Below are 22707 nucleotides of genomic sequence, written 5' to 3' on the forward strand. Positions count from 1 at the left end.
TATTCTATAGTCCAGACTATAGACTATTCTATAGCCCAGACTATAGACTATTCTATAGCCCAGACTATAGACTATTCTATAGCCCAGACTATAGACTATTCTATAGTCCAGACTATAACTATTCTATAGTCCAGACTATTCTATAATCCAGACTATAGATTATTCTATAATCCAGACTATAGATTATTCTATAGTCCAGACTATAGATTATTCTATAGTCCAGACTATAGATTATTCTATAGTCCAGACAATAGACTATTCTATAGTCCAGACTATAGACTATTCTATAGTCCATGCTATAGACTATTTTATAGTCCAGACTATAGACTATTCTATAGTCCAGACTATAGACTATTCTATAGTCCAGACTATAGACTATTCTATAGTCCAGACTATAGACTATTCTATTATCCAGACTATAGACTACTCTATAGTAGAGACTATAAACTAACCTATAGTCCAGACTATTCTATAATCCAGACTATAACTATTCTATAGTCCAGACTGTAGACTATTCTATAGCCCAGACTATAGACTATTCTATAGTCCAGACTATTGACTATTCTATAGTCCAGACTGTAGACTATTCTATAGCCCAGACTATAGACTATTCTATAGTCCAGACTATTGACTATTCTATAGTTCAGACTTTAGACTATTCTATAGTCCAGACTGTCGACTATACTATAGTCCAGACTATAGGCTATTCTATAGTCCAGACTATTCTAGAATCCGGATTATTCAGTAATCCAAATCAAACAAAGACTAATTTTTGCTAGTCCCAGTGCAAAAACAAATCATATTTCTTCGACTAGTTTCTTTTTTAGTACAATTTCTCCTGGCTTTGAGTATAATTTGAATTATATGTGAAATCGATTTTAAAATTTGGGCCTAAATCCCGGCAGTACTGCAATACCAGGCCAACCCGTGACAGAAGTGGAGCAAGCTCCTAAAACATTCCGTCTAATTACAAAAATCAGTTTAACATTTGTTGTCCTCCGATGGAGGATCTATCAGATGTTAAGCTGATAAGAACAGATACTACACTTTGATCTTAGCCATAAGGCCGAGAAGCGATAACTAAAGATATAAAAAACAAACTAGTTATTTGAAATATTTTATGAACTAAATTTCTGTGGAAGACACTAAACTTTTAGGGGTAGTTTTGAAATGTTCTTGCTACCTGAAAGAATGCGAAAAATATTTACGTTTATGAAAAGATATTTTGACTTTTAGCAGACCTTTCTAATGTATAATATAATATGGGATCTACCTGTGTACTCTTAAATATAAGTAACAAGAACCCTAAATTACTAAATTACCCTTAAAGTATCAATAACTTTGTCTAAATAATGTATGCTTTTTTGATTAATAATTCCCATTCAGTTTATATTTTACAACAGAAGTTATGAGTTTTTTATATGACCAGTTATCGCTTCTCGGCCTTATGGCTAAGATCAAAGTGTAGTATCTGTTCTTATCAGCTTAACATCTGATAGATCCTCCATCGGAGGACAACAAATGTTAAACTGATTTTTGTAACTGGACGGAATGTTTTAGGAGCTTGCTCCACTTCTGTCACGGGTTGGCCTGGTATTGCCGGGATTTAGGCCCAAATTTTAAAATCGATTTCACGTATAATTCAAATTATATCCAAACCCAGGAGAAATCGTACTAAAAAAGAAACGTCGAAGAAATATGATTTCTTTTTGCACTGGGACTAGCAAAAATTTGTCTTTGTTTGCTTGCTTCACTTCTGTCAAGGATTAGCCCGGTATTGCAGTATCGCTGGGATTTAGGCCCATTTAGAAAATACATTTCAAAAGTACATAGTTTTAGGAAATAATGAGGGCAAAATTATATGTTCTTATATCGTCCTAATAACTGATTTTTGTGATCGGACGGAATTTTTAAGGAGCCACTTCTGTTAAGAGGTATTACAGTATCTCTGGATTTCGGGAATAAATTTATATATCTGCTCTTAACAGTCCTACTTCTGATAAACCCTCAATCGATGGACAACAATGTTAAACAGATTTCCATAATCAAACGAAATGATTTAAATTTCTGTTAAGGTTTGTACCAGTACTGGAGTATCGCTGGGATTTGGTTCCATATTTAAGAATAAATTTCAAATGGTGTGAAAGGGAAAGGAAGGGTGCTATGATGTTTAAAGTAAACATATCAGAATCCCAAAAAAATATTTCAATATTAAACTGATTTTAAATGTTCCACATCCGACATTATTAAACCGTTTACTGATCAATAATTACAAATTTTCAAACGAAAATGATCTCACACTTAAAATCAGGCTGCAAATAACGTGGATGCTAGTTACAAGCCATGATAAGCATCGACACTATTAAAAATCAAACAAAAATTAGTTCATTGATTCCAAATCTTTAACAAATGACAAGAAACACACATGAATTGAAGTGAATGAATGCGCGTTTAAAAGTGAATTGAATGAATAATAAAAAAACCTATTCACTCACTCTTCCAACAAAATACTGAAGGGTTTGACACAACTATTCAGCACAGATCTAGTGTGTGAGTGTACTGATCTATGTACCGGTAGATAGATAGACATACACTGTACTTACTTTTTTACTTTTTTTTTAAACAATTACGCTCTAAGATACCGACCCACGTAAATAAAAAAATACACAACAAAACAAGTACAAGTAATTCGTACACATGTATTGAACAAAATATAAATTTTTAAGTAATAAAAAAACCAAAAAAAAAACAAACTTTAACTACTACAACGGCGGACAAGTTTTTTTTTTCTTTAAATATTTCTAAAGTCGTTTCTAACAATATACAAAATAGTAAAAGCTGAAAAGATAAAATAATGACACACACTTCGAAAAAAAGAACATATTTTATGTACGAAATTTAAAAATATCAACAAAAAAGTTTTCAAAATTTACGCATACACAAACAAGTGGAGCAAAAGTTGACAGAAGTGATCAGTAAAAACCTAACAATTCCACCTTTACATCTACATATGATGAAAGATTAAAGACCAGTCTTAACTAGCCAAATTAATTATCTTACTTACGCCTGCAATTTCTCTGACAAATAACTAAACAACCCCTAAACTATAAACAACATCTTTAAGTGGCATTCTAAATATTCGTATACGTTTTCCTTTATAATTCCCATTTAGTTTATAAAATTTTTGCCATAACTAGTTTGTTTTTTTATGTGTTTAGTTATCGCTTCTCGGCCTTATGGCTAAGATCAAAGTGTAGTATCTGTTCTTATCAGCTTAACATCTGATAGATCCTCCATCGGAGGACAACAAATGTTAAACTGATTTTTGTATTAGACGGAATGCTTTAGGAGCTTGCTTCACTTCTGTCACGGGTTGGCCTGGTATTGCAGTATCGCCGGGATTAAGGCCCAAATTTTAAAATCAATTTCACACACAATTAAATTATACTCTTATCCAGAAAACATTGAATAGTCTGTAGTATGGATTATATAATAGTGTATAGTTTGACAACAGAATAGTCTATAGTATAGGCTAGAGTCAGTCTATAGTCTGGACTATAGAATAGTCTACAGTCTGGATTAGAGAACAGTCTATAGTCAATAATATAAAACAATCTATAGTAAAGAATATAAAACTGTCTATAGTCTGGACTATAGAAAGTCTGTAGTCTGGACTACAGAACAATCTATAGCCTGGACTGTAGAACAGTCTATAGTCTTTACTATAGACAGTCTATAGTCTTTACTATAGAACAGTCTATAGTCTTTCTATAGAACAGTCTATAGTCTGGACTGCAGAACAGTCTATAGTCTGACTATAGAACAGTCTATAGTCTGACTATAGACAGTCTATAGTCTGGACTATAGAACAGTCTATAGTCTGACTATAGAACTCTATAGTCTGGACTATAGACTGTTCTATAGTCCAGACTATAGACGTCTATAGTCTGGACTATAGACAGTCTATAGTCCGACTATAGACTGTCTATAGTCCAGACTATAGACTGTCTATAGTCTGACTATAGACACTATAGTCTGACTATTGAATAGTCTATAGTCGACTGTAGAACGTCTATAGTCGACTATAGACTGTTCTATAGTCCAGACTATAGACTGTCTATAGTCTGACTATAGACTGTTCTATAGTCTGACTATAGACGTCTATAGTCTGACTATAGACTGTCTATAGTCGCACTATAGACTGTTCTATAGTCTGACTATAGACTGTTCTATAGTCCAGACTATAGACTGTTCTATAGTCCAGACTATAGACTGTTCTATAGTCTGACTATAGACTGTTCTATAGTCTGACTATAGACGTTCTATAGTCCAGACTATAGACTGTCTATAGTCTGACTATAGACTCTATAGTCCAGACTATAGACTGTTCTATAGTCCAGACTATAGACTGTTCTATAGTCCAGACTATAGACTGTTCTATAGTCCAGACTATAGACTGTTCTATAGTCCAGACTATAGACTGTTCTATAGTCCAGACTATAGACTGTTTATAGTCCAGACTATAGACTGTTCTATAGTCCAGACTATAGACTGTTCTATAGTCAGACTATAGACTGTTCTATAGTCCAGACTATAGACTGTTCTATAGTCCAGACTATAGACTGTTCTATAGTCCAGACTATAGACTGTTCTATAGTCGACTATAGACTGTTCTATAGTCCAGACTATAGACTGTTCTATAGTCCAGACTATAGACTGTTCTATAGTCCAGACTATAGACTGTTCTATAGTCAGACTATAGACTGTTCTATAGTCCAGACTATAGACTGTTCTATAGTCCAGACTATAGACTGTTCTATAGTCCAGACTATAGACTGTTCTATAGTCCAGACTATAGACTGTTCTAGTCCGACTATAGACTGTTCTATCCCGACTATAGACTGTTCATAGTCCAGACTATAGACTGTTCTATAGTCCAGACTATAGACTGTTCTATAGTCCAGACTATAGACTGTTCTATAGTCCAGACTATAGACTGTTCTATAGTCCAGACTATAGACTGTTCTATAGTCCAGACTATAGACTGTTCTATAGTCCAGACTATAGACTGTTCTATAGTCCAGACTATAGACTGTTCTATAGTCCAGACTATAGACTGTTCTATAGTCCAGACTATAGACTGTTCTATAGTCCAGACTATAGACTGTTCTGCAGTCCAGACTATAGACTGTTCTATAGTAGACTATAGACTGTTCTATAGTAGACTATAGACTGTTCTATAGTAAAGACTATAGACTGTTCTACAGTCCAGACTATAGATTGTTCTGTAGTCCAGACTACAGACTTTCTATAGTCCAGACTATAGACAGTTTATATTCTTACTATAGATTGTTTTATATTATTGACTATAGACTGTTCTCTAATCCAGACTGTAGACTATTCTATAGTCCAGACTATAGACTGACTCTAGCCTATACTATAGACTATTCTGTTGTCCAAACTATACACTATTATATAATCCATACTACAGACTATTCAATGTTTTCTGGATAAGAGTATAATTTTAATTGTGTGAAATTGATTTTAAAATTTGGGCCTTAATCCCGGCGATACTGCAATACCAGGCCAACCCGTGACAGAAGTGAAGCAAGCTCCTAAAGCATTCCGTCTAATTACAAAATCAGTTTAACATTTGTTGTCCTCCGATGGAGGATCTATCAGATGTTAAGCTGATAAGAACAGATACTACACTTTGATCTTAGCCATAAGGCCGAGAAGCGATAACTAACACATAAAAAAACAAACTAGTTATGGCAAAAATTTTATAAACTAAATGGGAATTATAAGGAAACGTATACGAATATTTAGAATGCCACTTAAAGATGTTGTTTATAGTTTAGGGGTTGTTTAGTTATTTGTCAGAGAAATTGCAGGCGTAAGTAAGATAATTAATTTGGCTAGTTAAGACTGGTCTTTAATCTTTCATCATATGTAGATGTAAAGGTGGAATTGTTAGGTTTTTACTGATCACTTCTGTCAACTTTTGCTCCACATTGTTTGTGTATGCGTAAATTTTGAAAACTTTTTTTGTTGATATTTTTAAATTTCGTACATAAAAAATGTTCTTTTTTTCGAAGTTGTGTGTCATTATTTTATCTTTTTCAGCTTTTACTATTTTGTATATTGTTAGAAACGACTTTAGAAATAATTTTAAAGAAAAAAAAACTTGTCCGCCGTTGTAGTAGTTAAAGTTTGTTTTTTTTTTGGTTTTTTTATTACTTAAAAATTTATATTTTGTTCAATACATGTGTACGAATTACTTGTACTTGTTTTGTTGTGTATTTTTTTATTTACGTGGGTCGGTATCTTAGAGCGTAATTGTTTAAAAAAAAATAAAAAAGTAAGTACAGTGTATGTCTATCTATCTACCGGTACATAGATCAGTACACTCACACACTAGATCTGTGCTGAATAGTTGTGTCAAACCCTTCAGTATTTTTGTTGGAAGAGTGAGTGAATAGGTTTTTTTATTATTCATTCAATTCAACATTTTAAACGCGCATTCATTCACTTCAATTCATGTGTGTTTCTTGTCATTTGTTAAAGATTTGGAATCAATGAACTAATTTTTGTTTGATTTTTAATAGTGTCGATGCTTATCATGGCTTGTAACTAGCATCCACGTTATTTGCAGCCTGATTTTAAGTGTGAGATCATTTTCGTTTGAAAATTTGTAATTATTGATCAGTAAACGGTTTAATAATGTCGGATTGTGGAACATTTAAAATCAGTTTAATATTGAAATATTTTTTTGGGATTCTGATATTTTACTTTAAACATCATAGCACCCTTCCTTTCCCTTTCACACCATTTGAAATTTATTCTTAATATGGAACCAAATCCCAGCGATACTCCAGTACTGGTACAAACCTTAACAGAAATTTAAATCATTTCGTTTGATTATGGAAATCTGTTTAACATTTGTTGTCCATCGATTGAGGGTTTATCAGAAGTAGGACTGTTAAGAGCAGATATATAAATTTATTCCCGAAATCCAGAGATACTGTAATACCTCTTAACAGAAGTGGCTCCTTAAAAAATTCCGTCCGATCACAAAAATCAGTTATTAGGACGATATAAGAACATATAATTTTGCCCTCATTATTTCCTAAAACTATGTACTTTTGAAATGTATTTTCTAAATGGGCCTAAATCCCAGCGATACTGCAATACCGGGCTAATCCTTGACAGAAGTGAAGCAAGCAAACAAAGACAAATTTTTGCTAGTCCCAGTGCAAAAAGAAATCATATTTCTTCGACTAGTTTCTTTTTTAGTACGATTTCTCCTGGGTTTGGATATAATTTGAATTATACGTGAAATCGATTTTAAAATTTGGGCCTAAATCCCGGCAATACCAGGCCAACCCGTGACAGAAGTGGAGCAAGCTCCTAAAACATTCCGTCCAGTTACAAAAATCAGTTTAACATTTGTTGTCCTCCGATGGAGGATCTATCAGATGTTAAGCTGATAAGAACAGATACTACACTTTGATCTTAGCCATAAGGCCGAGAAGCGATAACTGGTCATATAAAAAACTCATAACTTCTGTTGTAAAATATATAAACTGAATGGGAATTATTAATCAAAAAAGCATACATTATTTAGACAAAGTTATTGATACTTTAAGGGTAATTTAGTAATTTAGGGTTCTTGTTACTTATATTTAAGAGTACACAGGTAGATCCCATATTATTATTATCATTAGAAAGGTCTGCTAAAAGTCAAAATATCTTTTCATAAACGTAAATATTTTTCGCATTCTTTCAGGTAGCAAGAACATTTCAAAACTACCCCTAAAAGTTTAGTGTCTTCCACAGAAATTTAGTTCATAAATATTTCAAATAACTAGTTTGTTTTTTATATCTTTAGTTATCGCTTCTCGGCCTTATGGCTAAGATCAAAGTGTAGTATCTGTTCTTATCAGCTTAACATCTGATAGATCCTCCATCGGAGGACAACAAATGTTAAACTGATTTTTGTAATTAGACGGAATGTTTTAGGAGCTTGCTCCACTTCTGTCACGGGTTGGCCTGGTATTGCAGTACTGCCGGGATTTAGGCCCAAATTTTAAAATCGATTTCACATATATTCAAATTATACTCAAAGCCAGGAGAAATTGTACTAAAAAAGAAACTAGTCGAAGAATATGATTTGTTTTTGCACTGGGACTAGCAAAATTAGTCTTTGTTTGATTTGGATTACTGAATAATCCGGATTCTAGAATAGTCTGGACTATAGAATAGCCTATAGTCTGGACTATAGTATAGTCGACAGTCTGGACTATAGAATAGTCTAAAGTCTGAACTATAGAATAGTCAATAGTCTGGACTATAGAATAGTCTATAGTCTGGGCTATAGAATAGTCTACAGTCTGGACTATAGAATAGTCAATAGTCTGGACTATAGAATAGTCTATAGTCTGGGCTATAGAATAGTCTACAGTCTGGACTATAGAATAGTTATAGTCTGGATTATAGAATAGTCTGGACTATAGGTTAGTTTATAGTCTCTACTATAGAGTAGTCTATAGTCTGGATAATAGAATAGTCTATAGTCTGGACTATAGAATAGTCTATAGTCTGGACTATAGAATAGTCTATAGTCTGGACTATAGAATAGTCTATAGTCTGGACTATAAAATAGTCTATAGCATGGACTATAGAATAGTCTATAGTCTGGACTATAGAATAGTCTATTGTCTGGACTATAGAATAATCTATAGTCTGGACTATAGAATAATCTATAGTCTGGACTATAGAATAATCTATAGTCTGGATTATAGAATAATCTATAGTCTGGATTATAGAATAGTCTGGACTATAGAATAGTTATAGTCTGGACTATAGAATAGTCTATAGTCTGGGCTATAGAATAGTCTATAGTCTGGGCTATAGAATAGTCTATAGTCTGGGCTATAGAATAGTCTATAGTCTGGACTATAGAATAGTCTATAGTCTGGACTATAGAATAGTCTTTAGTCTGGACTATAGAATAGTCTGGACTATAGAATAGTCTCTAGTCTGGACTATAGAAAAGTCTTTAGTCTGGACTATAGAATGGTCTTTAGTCCGGACTACTGAAAAGTCTGTAGTCTGGACTTTAGTAAAGTCTATAGTCTGGACTATATTAAAGTCTATAGTCTGGACTATAGTAATGTCTGTAAACTGGACTATAGAATAGTTATGTTATGATCTCAATAAAACTTAAAGTTTTTAATTAATTTTATTCACTGTAAAATTAATGTAAAAAAATTTTATGATTTTAGGTGCAACTGTAGTATCTTGGCGGGTCAACAATCAAGAGCAGTTATTTGTCAGGTAAGTCAAATATAAATCGGTTGGGAATTGTGGTTAATATTATAAGAGATTTTTTAAAATTAAAAGTAGAAAAATTTTCTGATCTCGAATGATATTTCTCTTTATCAATTTAGAATTGTTTATTCCAATTTAATGTTACAAATATTTTCGCAATTGTTTATACTGCTTTTAGAAATTCAAATCATTAAATTTTAAAGCAAACTATTCATTTGCTTACGACCTTTAACTGAAACTTTGCTATTAACAACAAAAACAATGCAAACTGTTTAACGGATAGTTCAAAGTTCATGGAGTAACTTTAATCAGCGAGAAATAGAGCCAGCAGAGTAGCAGTAGTATGTATGCTAGCAACCTAAAAAGTGATTTGAAAAAGTTTTAGTTTTAGTAAAATTTCAAAAAAAATCAACTAAAACTCCAACTAGTATATCAACACAGTCTACGTTAGCTTAGGTACCGCATTCGATTTAAATTATATACGGGATTCCTCAAGTCCAAGCAGAAAACTAATGAAGCTGCAGTATAAACATTTATACATATACATATGTATGTATGTATTAAACATATGCGAGGTGGGTTTTATAAGTCAATACAAAATATTGAAAGAAAGAAATGTCCGAATTTTTTTTCTTACATGAGTTTTTTTAGTTTGGAATGTCCTTTGAACACTTCTTGTTAAATTTGTTATTTGGATAAAATTAGAACCTTTTAATAAAGGTTAAAAACTCAAACAATTGGCCAAAATTCAAATAAAATTAAAAACTATCCATAAAATGGACAAACCAAGAAACAACCAACAAGCGGTTAAATCGTTACAACTTTACGAGTACCTCAATGTACCCAATGTGTGTTACAGTAGGAATGACGACGATGATGATGATGACATTTATCTTTAAACCTGGTTAAATGCACACAAATCAGTAGCATTACATTTTCTTTAGTAGAAGTCAATGCAGCAACAACAAAAAACAACAACATTGGTTGTCCTGTGGTGAATCAACAAAATATAAATAAATAAAAAAAATATATATATTGGTTGAATGTTTTCTCCCGATTCCTACTTTTACTCAGCGTGTCATGTGAGAATTGCATTTATATGTATATGCAGGATGGAAAATGTTGTAGTAACGATATTTCCTAGTTAAGTTATTTCTATTTATTTTTAACTTAAAATCAACAAGAAATAAAGTCTAATATAGCCGATATTAAAAAAAGTTTGAAAAAGATGACAATTTAAAAATTCCTAAAAAGTCGAATAATCGACTTTTCATAACTTGCTAAAAGTCAACTTTCTATTAATAGCAATAAACTGACTTTCGGTTTCAACAATAACCGCTACAACTGAGTACTTCTTATTCCCAAAAAGCCATTAATGAACTGAGCCAAGTTGGAACTATAAACAATATATCTTTTCAAAATGACGAATTTCCATCCCTGATGTAGTACAATAAATATATGGTTTTTGTGTATATGTAATATAGTTTTTATGTTTAGCAATGTTGTTGGTGTTATTCTTTAGTTTTTGCTCAATTTCATCCTCATTGTCGCCAACATCAAAACACGATGGTACTATTCGTTTGTATAAGAGTCCAACCGAATTAAGTTTTTTTTTGGAAATTAACTTAACCGATGATTTTTAATGTAAATATATATGGAAGTATCTTCAAAATATTGATGCGATTCACAGATAAGCTTTTTACAATAATAACTCGTTTCCGATCCCTGCATTACTTGGGATATTAATGATGTCCTACTGAATACAAATTGGAACAGAAAGGAAGTATTTTTCTCGTACAAAGCGTTGATAAGTCGAATTCTATGGCAACTCAATTTAGCCAGCACCAGATCTGTATAGTTTGTAAGCAACCCAATGTAGGTGGAAGTCAGTTTGGTCCACGCAGTCTGGTTTTATGCAATAAATTCAGTAGCATTAAATATGTATATTTTTTGCAATTTTCATTTCGGATAACTCGTCTCTTACTACAGGTTCCCATATGTCTACTGTAATGGGATTGTACCACCACCAGCCTAATCTGGCAACCCTGAAGTTACTCGCCACAAAAAGCTTTTCAAAACGGGCTGCAACTAGGGTTCTATAGTTGAAACGAAAAGTCGACTTTTCGACTTTTTGCATTTAGTTAAAAGTCGACTTTTCGACTTTTTGCATTTAGTTAAAAGTCGACTTTTCGACCTTTCGACTTTTTCCATTTTATGAAAAGTAGATTTTTCGACTTTTCGACCTTTTTCATTTATTTAAAAGTCGACTTTTAGACTTTTCGATTTTTAGTATTTTATAAATGGTCGACTTTTCGACTTTTTCCGACTTTATCGACTTTTTCCCGACTTTTCGACTTTTTGATTTTTTTACGACTTTTTTGACTATTTTCGATTTATTTCGACTTTTTTTTCGACTATTTTCGACAATTTTTTTACTTTTTTCGAGTTTTTTTTCCGACTATTTTAGAGTTTTTGACCTCTTTTCCACTTTTTTAAAATTTCGACTCTTTTCGACTTTTTTCGATTTTCGACTTTTTCCGACTTTTTGACTTTTTTCGACTTTCTTCGACTTTTTTCGACTTATCCGACTTTTTTCGACTTTTCAACTTTTTTTCGACTTTTCGACTTTTTTCGACTTTCCGATTTTTTGACTTTTCGACTTTTATTTACAAAGTCGACTTTTCGACTTTTTTCATAGACGATAGTCGAGTTATCGACTTTTTTGGAACAAAATAGTCGACTTCGACTTGGGGTACTTATAGTATCAGTGGTTTGAACCCAAAATCACGAGAATTAAAGAACTGATATAGTATATTTGAATGTCTCTTGTTGCTGTTACCGGTTCAACAGATTCACTCGATTGATCTTTATATAGAGAATAGAAATCTCTTGCTCCTCAGGAGATTAGTATTGATTTAGTAGGCCCTTCTTCTCGGTGATGTTACCATCTCAACAGAAATCATATAGCTAATATATTATACGTCTCAGCTCCCCCTGTTGGCGAAATTTTGGAGCTCAGTTGGATCCACATCCACACCACTTTGGCAAAAAGAGGTATCCTGATTATTGTTGGTGTATTTTGGTCAAATATGTCTCTAGGTGCTGTTGCCGAATTATCAGAGACTTGGGGGTGTGGCTTGAGGTTTAGAAATGTGTTTGAGTGGATCATTGAAGAATGCGGATGATACGTATCGCTCATGTCAACGTTGACCTTGTTGATATGGCTCGGATGTTATGGCTATACACGGTATAGTGGCGTATCAGGTGCATTAGGTACCCCTCCTTGTCGGGGCATATATTGATATTGTTCTCAATGGACATTTTCAGTCCCTTAGTTCTTTCCGTTTTAACCCTATTGAGCTTTTCTACGAAAGAGGGAATGTAAATGTGTATAAGAGGGAATTTAAATGTGTATAAGTGAAGCCCGCTATGACATTGGGTAAACATTACAAGGAGGAATCAATAGTAGCGGAAAGGTTCCATTAAAAGGTTCTATATAACCGATCATTGATCAATGTCCAGAAAGCGTTTTGAGCAACATCCACGCATTAATTAGGGCAACGAATTGTCTTCGAGGCAACGTTGACCATTTGGATTAGAAATAATTGGTGAGATCCCAAAACGATATCACAATGGGACCTATAATTCGACCCAAACTAAGAGCTTGCTGAAGATAAAATGACTTTAGTCCTCGAATTATACCTGAGAAACAGACAGCGATTTGTGCAACATACAATGTTGATCAGTTGGATTCTGAATATTTGGTGGATCGTTCAAAATCAAACCGATTTTAGATTATTGTAAACCGAATACGGTTGACTATTTGATGAGACTTTATAATCGGTGGTTCAGTAGTTTTTATGAATGGATTTGCGCGCATTTATATTGCTTTTCTACATAAATCGATAAATTTTTGTTGTTGACCATACTACGAGTGTTGTGCATTGTTGTTGTTGTAAGTTTTTTTTTTTTCGTATGGCTGACAAACTGACTGACGATTTGGCTCGGTGGTTCGTTGGTTGGTTGTATGGTTAGTTAGCTTTCGTTTTAGTTGTTGGCCCTACATTTACTATATACGGACTCGTGCAATCCTCTGTTTTTATTCTCTTCTTCTATTTGTTATTTGTTTTTTTGTCCCATTTTTTTTTTTCGTTTGTATTACAATTGAGTTGCTGATGATGATGATGAGTAGAATGCGGCAATGTTGTTGGGTTCTGTTGCTGCTGATGTTGGTCGTTTGGGGGATTTTTTTCTTTGTTGCTGTTATTGTCGTTTTGTTTTTTGTTTATTCCGTTTTGTTTTTTTGTAGTCGGTGGTGGATTGTTGCTGCTGCTGTTATTATTGTTCCTGTTGTATTGGTGTGTTTCTGCTGCCTTTCTGGCGCTTTTTTCTCATAACTTTTCGTATTTCACGTTTGCAAGCTTTTTTTGAACTTTAGTTAGTTGGTTGTCGCTTTTTTTTTTGGTTTTCTTTCTTTCTCTTTTATGTTGTTGGCAGTTGGTATGGCTCCACATGGTAGAACTTTTTTTAGCTGTTGCATTTTCATTTCGAATTTCTGTTTTTTTTTTTTATAACTTTTTCGCCATTTCAGAGTTTTTTTTTCGCTTAGTTTCCTTTAGTTACTAACGGCAATTGTCTGCCCGCCTTTTATGTTGAGGTAAATATGTATGGTTTTTACTTGTTTTCTGTTTATTATGCGTGTGTGTGTGTATAAATATTTATTTGTGTGTATTCTGTTTGTTGTTTTTTTGAACTATCAAATCTAGGATCATAAAAACTGGTCATCACAACAAAAAACTTTACTTGTTATTTTGTGTTTGTGTGTTCTTTAGAGCAGAGTTTTAAATGGTTTTAATCATTGAATTGCTAAAAAGATCCGTCGATTACCGCTCCAGTATATCAAGACTCTCAGTCTTGAATCAATCTTTTGACTATATTATACCATACACACGGACTTTAATTGAATGTTCCGAGTCGGAATTCCTTCCAAAAGGGAACGATGCAAGAGTTTTAAAAATGAACTTTCAGTCTTTGAATCAACCTTTTGACTATATTATACCATACACACGGACTTTAATAGAATGTTCCGAGTCGGAATTCCTGCTAAAAGTGAACGATGCAAGAGTTAGAAATGAACTGTGATGTTGCAATAACAACAGCCTCTTACTTACTATGTATGACCTCAATAACCGCGGAAATATTGGAAGACGGTCGCGATGTCATGCGAATGTCCTACTACAGACGCCAATAGAAATCTTGGTGAGTTATGTGGGTCTAAACTTAATGACCTACGGAGATATCTCATGGCTAAAAGTAAGATCTATCATACAATGGGTATGATTCTGTTAAATCGGAGGTGTGGTACTGTTAATGTAGCATGGAAAACATGAGTAATCATGGTACAACTAGCTTAGATCTAAAGGAGGAGATATATTACATCTGATCCACAAAAAATACACCTTGGATATTAGCCATCCTATTGTGTGCTCCTTTTTATAGAAAAATGTTAAAAGAAATTTTCATCCAATGTCCTGAAACTCAGTCTCCTAGAAGCAATTTTTTTAAAATGTTCTAATCAATGTTCCTCCAGAATTGAATATCCGGTATAAAATCGCCACCAAAGTATTTAGATCTAGTTAAAGGCTTGCATTGGAAGATTATGTGTTCTTGTTTTTCACTCTCGGCATTAGTCACATTCCGGTCGTCTAACTTGGTGAGTTGTGCTGTCCTGTATGTGTTCCTACCGGGGGTGTACCGCCATCACCTTGGTGTTATTGTATTCCGGTGCTATAAAGGTGCTACCAGTAACTTTTGTCCGATGCTACAATAAATGGGTGAAGTTATTTGACTTGCGACCAGCTGATGCGCAAGTATAGTTTCGAACGTCGTCTTGTGCCGCTTATAGGAGAGGTCCCTTCTGCAACGTGGTGATTGTGGGTGAAGCCTAAATCGCGGAAATAGAATATTGGTTTTAAAGATTGATATTTGCTGAAAGTAATATTTCGGGACTACCAGTAACTTTTGTCTGATGGTACAATAGATGGGTGAAGCTATTTGACTTGCGACCAGCTGGTGCGCAAGTATAGTTTCGAACGTTGTCTTGTGCCGCTTATAGGAGAGGTCCCTTCTGGAACGTGGTGATTGTGGTTAGGCTTCAACCACATTCATCGCGGGAATAGAATATTAGTTTAAAGATTGATATTTGCTGAAAGTAATATTTCGGGATACTGTGAGGTGGACTGTTGGAGAGAATTTGTTGATATCAAAAGAATACCAGTCCTGAGATCACCCAACCGCAAACCCGCCATACTATCGAAGTTGTGTGCCGAATGTATCGAATGTAAATTATCCTATTCATGTGCTATCGATAAAATTCCCTTCTTTGTCAGGGCATGTTCAGGGTTAATTCTGTTAATACCAGACCCATACGTCTGAAGATTGTCGGGCATTAAGCATCCCTACTGCGGTGGTAAGTGATTAGATAGCTCTAGTACCTGAACAAAAGTGGCGGGATCTCTTCCATCTTATTGGCGAGGGTTTCGGCTGATATATTACTCGAACAATTGTGAATTTGGTCACTTATCGTTCATGAAAGGTTGACTGTGGAATAGTACCTTTATCGTCGTCAGTGACTGATGATAACAAAATAACGTTATTACCATCGACTGACAACATCTATTGGAATTATCATTTACGAATTCATTCCTTCACTTCCTACTAATATTTAACCGAATCAGATGAAAAACAGTTAGGGTAAAAAACTCTCTACATATACCGATAAAAAGAAACGTATACTTGTTCGTACTTTGTTTAAATATATGTACATATGTATATACGAGGTATGAGTTATGAATACGACTTCGTACTTAGTTTGTTCTTTTATAATCATTCAGTTTTTGTTGGATTTAATGATATGTATTTCAAAACTTTTTTTATATATCCATCCACGTTATTAGGGTTAGAAAAAGTAAGTTTTGCATTCGTTAAGAGAAGATGGTTTTTCCATTTGATATTCTTGTGTTAAAGAAAATATCCTTAAAGATAAAGAAATATCCTTAAAGATAAAGAAATTTCTTTGAATTTTTAAATAAGAAGAGTTTTAAAATGGAACTTTAAATTATATATATAATATCGGCGAAAGTTTACCTTAAAAAGTTGAAAATACTGGATAGTTAGGATCACTTAACATCCTATGAGTTTCCCAAACGAGATTGAGAACTATACAAAACTGGACCTTTGGTTTAGTCGTATGTAAAGTATTTGTAGAGTATAGTGAAATACTTCTTTATCATTACCAGATATTCGACGAAATTAGATTTAAATATTTTGGGTTATTATTCCAGATTTTACATCCCTCAGGAACACTGTTTACAGAAGGCTAAGGAATTAAGTCCAGAAAACGAAGTTTCTGAACATTAGACGATAATTCCGTCATAGGTCTCTATACAAAGGTTTGCATGAGTTTCCCAAACGTCATGAGAACTATACAAAACTGGACCTTTGGATTCAGTCAAATGTATAGAGCATTTGGAGCGGATAGTGAAATACTCTCTCATCATTACCAGATATTCGGACGAAATTTGATTCAAATATATTTTGGGTTTTTTATTCCACAAATTACATCCCTCATGAGCACTGTTTAGAGAAGTCTAAGGAATTAAGTCCAGAAAACGAAGTTTCTGAACATTAGACGATAATTCCGTTCATAGATCTCTATAAGGATTTGCATGAAAAGATGTGACAACGACCCGTTGGCTTCAGATTTAATGTAAACTTTAGAGCTGAATATACACGGGTTAACGTTATATTCTTTGATCCCTTTGATCCGAATGTTAAGAGTTTTTATGCTCTAAAGCCATTACATATTTCATTTGAATACTTTTGAGTAAAATCATTTGTTCATTTTTCATTTTTGTTCGCCGAAATATTCCCTTTGATCTGGCAAAATTTCCTGCATTAACTGTACCGCCGCCAACTTGTGCATCGTCTAATCAATATTGCTACCAGCTTTTTAAGTAAATATTCCAAAAACAAGCAATCACATCCCACTATTTAAGATCATACGACACATTTACCATTTATTAAAGAAAAAAAAACTTATTTTTCTTTCAAAATAAATACTTTTTCGCATATTTGTCATTTGGAATTCTCAGCTTGTTGCAGTTGCTTTTTTTTTGCTCTTCCATATTTCTGTGAGAATCTCCAACATATGCGGATGAATTCCCTTCAATTATTGGCGCAGTTTTCGTCGTTTTTTATATTATTTTTTGTTGTTATTGTTCTTGTTTTTGTCGTGCTTCATTCTTTGAGATTTCGTTAGTTTTGTTGTATTTGTTGTTGCAGAATAACAAACAACAACAATGTTGCTAAACATGCATACTTCGGACCCAAAAATCAACCATCCATCCATCTACATACTATCTATGCATGATTTGTACACTCGAAAATGTAATGTTAGTAGAAAAATAAGTTGCACTTATGACAACTTAAAATGAAAGGCTGACTATAGACTAGACTATAGACCAGACTATGGGCTAGACTATAGACTAAACTAGACTATAGACTAGACTATAGACTAGACTATAGACTAGACTAGACTATAGACTAGCCTATAGACTAGACTATAGACTAGACTATAGACTAGACTATAGACTAAACTATAGACTAGACTATAGACTAGACTATAGACTAAACTATAGACTATAGACTAGACTATAGACTAGACTATAGACTAGACTATAGACTAGACTATAGACTAGACTATAGACTAGACTATAGACTAGACTATAGACTAGACTATAGACTAGACTATAGACTAGACTATAGACTAGACTATAGACTAGACTATAGACTAGGCTATAGACTAGACTATAGACTAGACTATAGACTAGACTATAGACTAGACTATAGACTAGACTATAGACTAGACTATAGACTAGACTATAGACTAGACTATAGACTAGACTATAGACTAGACTATAGACTAGACTATAGACTAGACTATAGACTAGACTATAGACTAGACTAGACTATAGACTAGACTATAGACTAGACTATAGACTAGACTATAGACTAGACTATAGACTAGACTAGACTAGACTATAGACTAGACTATAGACTAGACTATAGACTAGACTATAGACTAGACTATAGACTAGACTATAGACTAGACTATAGACTAGACTAGACTAGACTATAGACTTGACTATAGACTAGACTATAGACTAGACTATGGACTAGACTATAGACTAGACTATAGACTAGACTATAGACTAGACTATAGACTAGACTATAGACTAGACTATAGACTAGACTATAGACTAGAGTATAGACTAGACTATAGACTAGACTATAGACTAGACTATAGACTAGACTATAGACTAGACTATAGACTAGACTATAGACTAGACTATAGACTAGACTATAGACTAGACTATAGACTAGACTATAGACTAGACTATAGACTAGACTATAGACTAGACTATAGACTAGACTATAGACTAGACTATAGACTAGACTATAGACTAGACTATAGACTAGACTATAGACTAGACTATAGACTAGACTATAGACTAGACTATAGACTAGACTATAGACTAGACTATAGACTAGACTATAGACTAGACTATAGACTAGACTATAGACTAGACTATAGACTAGACTAGACTATAGACTAGACTATAGACTAGACTAGACTATAGACTAGACTATAGACTAGACTATAGACTAGACTATAGACTAGACTATAGACTAGACTATAGACTAGACTATAGACTAGACTAGACTATAGACTAGACTATAGACTAGACTATAGACTAGACTATAGACTAGACTATAGACTAGACTGTAGACTAGACTATAGAGTAGACTATAGACTAGACTATAGACTAGACTATAGACTAGACTGTAGACTAGACTAGACTATAGACTAGACTATAGACTAGACTATAGATTAGACTATAGATTAGACTATAGACTAGACTATAGACTAGACTATAGACTAGACTATAGACTAGACTATAGACTAGACTATAGACTAGACTATAGACTAGACTATAGACTAGACTATAGACTAGACTATAGACTAGACTATAGACTAGACTATAGACTAGACTAGACTATAGACTAGACTATAGACTAGACTATAGACTAGACTATAGACTAGACTAGACTATAGACTAGACTATAGACTAGACTAGACTATAGACTAGACTATAGACTAGACTATAGACTAGACTATAGACTAGACTATAGACTAGACTATAGACTAGACTATAGACTAGACTATAGACTAGACTATAGACTAGACTATAGACTAGACTATATACTAGACTATAGACTAGACTATAGACTAGACTATAGACTAGACTATAGACTAGACTATAGACTAGACTATAGACTAGACTATAGACTAGACTATAGACTAGACTATAGACTAGACTATAGACTAGACTATAGACTAGACTATAGACTAGACTATAGACTAGACTATAGACTAGACTATAGACTAGACTATAGACTAGACTATAGACTAGACTAAGACTAGACTATAGACTAGACTATAGACTAGACTATAGACTAGACTATAGACTAGACTATAGACTAGACTATAGACTAGACTATAGACTAGACTAGACTATAGACTAGACTATAGACTAGACTAGACTATAGACTAGACTATAGACTAGACTATAGACTAGACTATAGACTAGACTATAGACTAGACTAGACTATAGACTAGACTAGACTATAGACTAGACTATAGACTAGACTATAGACTAGACTATAGACTAGACTGTAGACTAGACTATAGAGTAGACTATAGACTAGACTATAGACTAGACTATAGACTAGACTATAGACTAGACTATAGACTAGACTGTAGACTAGACTAGACTATAGACTAGACTATAGACTAGACTATAGATTAGACTATAGATTAGACTATAGACTAGACTATAGACTAGACTATAGACTAGACTATAGACTAGACTATAGACTAGACTATAGACTAGACTATAGACTAGACTATAGACTAGACTATAGACTAGACTATAGACTAGACTATAGACTAGACTATAGACTAGACTAGACTATAGACTAGACTATAGACTAGACTAGACTATAGACTAGACTATAGACTAGACTATAGACTAGATATAGACTAGACTATAGACTAGACTATAGACTAGACTATAGACTAGACTATAGACTAGACTATAGACTAGACTATAGACTAGACTATAGACTAGACTATAGACTAGACTATAGACTAGACTATAGACTAGACTATAGACTAGACTATAGACTAGACTATATACTAGACTATAGACTAGACTATAGACTAGACTATAGACTAGACTATAGACTAGACTATAGACTAGACTATAGACTAGACTATAGACTAGACTATAGACTAGACTATAGACTAGACTATAGATTAGAGAAGGATCTAACTGAATTATGATCTTTGAAAAACTTTCAGAAAATTTATATAGAATGACAGGGCAGTGATACTTGTCTTGACGCTCTACAGTGTTAAAAACAGAATAGACACCAACCGATAATGTTTTGGGGTCAATGATATTGTATAAAATCTTCTGGATTCTTGAAGCAAAATACTATGGAAACCCCTGGTAGATATTTTTAAAAAATATAAACTGGTATTTTTAAAAATATATAAGGTCTTGATAAGTCGTTGATGTACTGAGAGTAAAATAGACTTTTGACACCGTTTTCGCACTTTTAAAATTCAGGTTATACTTGGGTCTCATTATTATTTCCGGTACCTGAACCTCACTCTCTCGAAATACTACAAACTTTTGATACTTGCTAATTCGTTGAAGGAACTTATTCGAAGGATACTTGCTACTTTATAGTTAGATTCAGTTCTTGGGTGTCAACGATACATTAGTGGGTCTAGTCTGTTGTTGGACTGGAGGTCATGGATTCGATTCCCACCAGATAATCTGGTAAAGGAACTCAGAGCAGGCCCTGATTTTACATATGTATATCATTCTTTCAAACTAACTAACTACTAGATTCAGTTCTTCAGCCATCATTCGCTTGCATATACATAGTTCCAATTCAACTTCCTTAACTGATCATTTTCTTTGAGGGTCTCTCCTCCATTCGACTGTGTATTCCTGCAACGTGTTCCGTATGTGTTTAGTCGTCTCTTTGTAGTAGATGATGATGATTTTGATGAAAGAAAATAAAAAGTTTTACTTCATTTAAACTTCAAAAGCGAATTACGTAAAGAAAAGAACACAAAAAAAAAAACACGAGCATCAAGACAAAAAACCCAGACAATTTTTTTGAAGTTAATATTACTTGTACGTACGTACTACATTCAAACGAGAGTATTTAATTTTTTTGTTAAAAAATATACGAAATTTCTTAATGTCTGGAATAGTTTTTCACAACACGTTATGTGTGAATGCATTGGATTTGTGAATGTTTAAATGTTTGTTATGTTATTCCTATTGAAGAATCATATTTATATAGATATATACAAGATTCTTAAGTTGTTTTTTAACTAGAGATTTTAAACCATAAAAATAAATATGTTGTTTTTGTTGTTAAAGTGGCTATGATTTTTGTTTGTTACTAGAATTTTTTGAACAAAACATATTCATTTGAAATGGTTCTTTTACTTTGAACACGCCATAGATACTTAGGTACTGTGAATGGAATAGAAAATAACATTTTGTCAGGAAATTATATTTATAGCTAATATGAAAATAGTAGTATAGAAAGATTTTTCAAATATTGATTGTTATACTGTGCTTCGCTACCCTCATCGTAATGGAATAAAATAAATATTATTGTAAATGTATATATCTGCAATATCAAAAAGTCCCCTTTTTAAATTTATGTTTATATATTCAATATTTTAGAAAAATCAAAAAGTACCAATGAAGTACGAAAAAGTACCAAAAGACCTCTTTTATTTAATTTCATGTTCCTAAGTTCAATATTATAGAAAATTCAAAAAGTACCAATTGAAGAACGAAAAATTATCAAAGGGTCCCCTTTTATAGATTCTCATTAACTCCGGGCTCCACATGGTTAATTTCATGTTATAAAAAACACAAAAAGTACCTTTTGAAGAACGAAAAAGTACCAAAAACATGCTTATTTTCAACATGCTTATTTTCATGTTTCTAGGTTCAATATTATAGAAAATTCAAAAAGTACCTTTTGAAGAACGAAAAAGTACCAAAAAGTCCCCTTTATATTCTCATTTACTCCAGGCTCTACATGTTTAAGTTCATGTTTCTAGGTTCAATATTATAGAAAATTCAAAAAGTACCTTTTGAAGAACGAAAAAGTACCAAAAAGTCCCTTTTATAGGTTCTCAATCCGGGCTCT

At 33.2% G+C, this 22707-nt stretch overlaps 6 non-coding genes across 6 annotated transcripts; 3 read left to right on the forward strand and 3 right to left on the reverse strand.

The window, feature by feature from the left end:
- Positions 1-880: 880 nt before the first annotated feature.
- LOC119606710 lies at positions 881-1078 on the reverse strand. The gene has a single exon (XR_005231680.1). It is a non-coding gene; the product is annotated as a U2 spliceosomal RNA (small nuclear RNA).
- A 353-nt stretch (positions 1079-1431) lies between these two features.
- LOC119606715 lies at positions 1432-1621 on the forward strand. Its single transcript, XR_005231685.1, has one exon. It is a non-coding gene; the product is annotated as a U2 spliceosomal RNA (small nuclear RNA).
- A 1599-nt stretch (positions 1622-3220) lies between these two features.
- On the forward strand, positions 3221-3417 carry LOC119606713. Its single transcript, XR_005231683.1, has one exon. It is a non-coding gene; the product is annotated as a U2 spliceosomal RNA (small nuclear RNA).
- A 2129-nt stretch (positions 3418-5546) lies between these two features.
- Positions 5547-5743, reverse strand: LOC119606714. The gene has a single exon (XR_005231684.1). It is a non-coding gene; the product is annotated as a U2 spliceosomal RNA (small nuclear RNA).
- A 1606-nt stretch (positions 5744-7349) lies between these two features.
- Positions 7350-7539, reverse strand: LOC119606711. The gene has a single exon (XR_005231681.1). It is a non-coding gene; the product is annotated as a U2 spliceosomal RNA (small nuclear RNA).
- Positions 7540-7893: 354 nt separating this feature from the next.
- On the forward strand, positions 7894-8091 carry LOC119606712. The gene has a single exon (XR_005231682.1). It is a non-coding gene; the product is annotated as a U2 spliceosomal RNA (small nuclear RNA).
- Positions 8092-22707: the final 14616 nt, after the last annotated feature.

The sequence above is a fragment of the Lucilia sericata genome, unplaced genomic scaffold, assembly GCF_015586225.1.
Source record: "Lucilia sericata isolate MDLA Ls3-8-SP2 unplaced genomic scaffold, ASM1558622v1 Contig000615F_arrow, whole genome shotgun sequence".
In the NCBI taxonomy this organism is placed as follows: Eukaryota; Metazoa; Arthropoda; class Insecta; order Diptera; family Calliphoridae; genus Lucilia; species Lucilia sericata.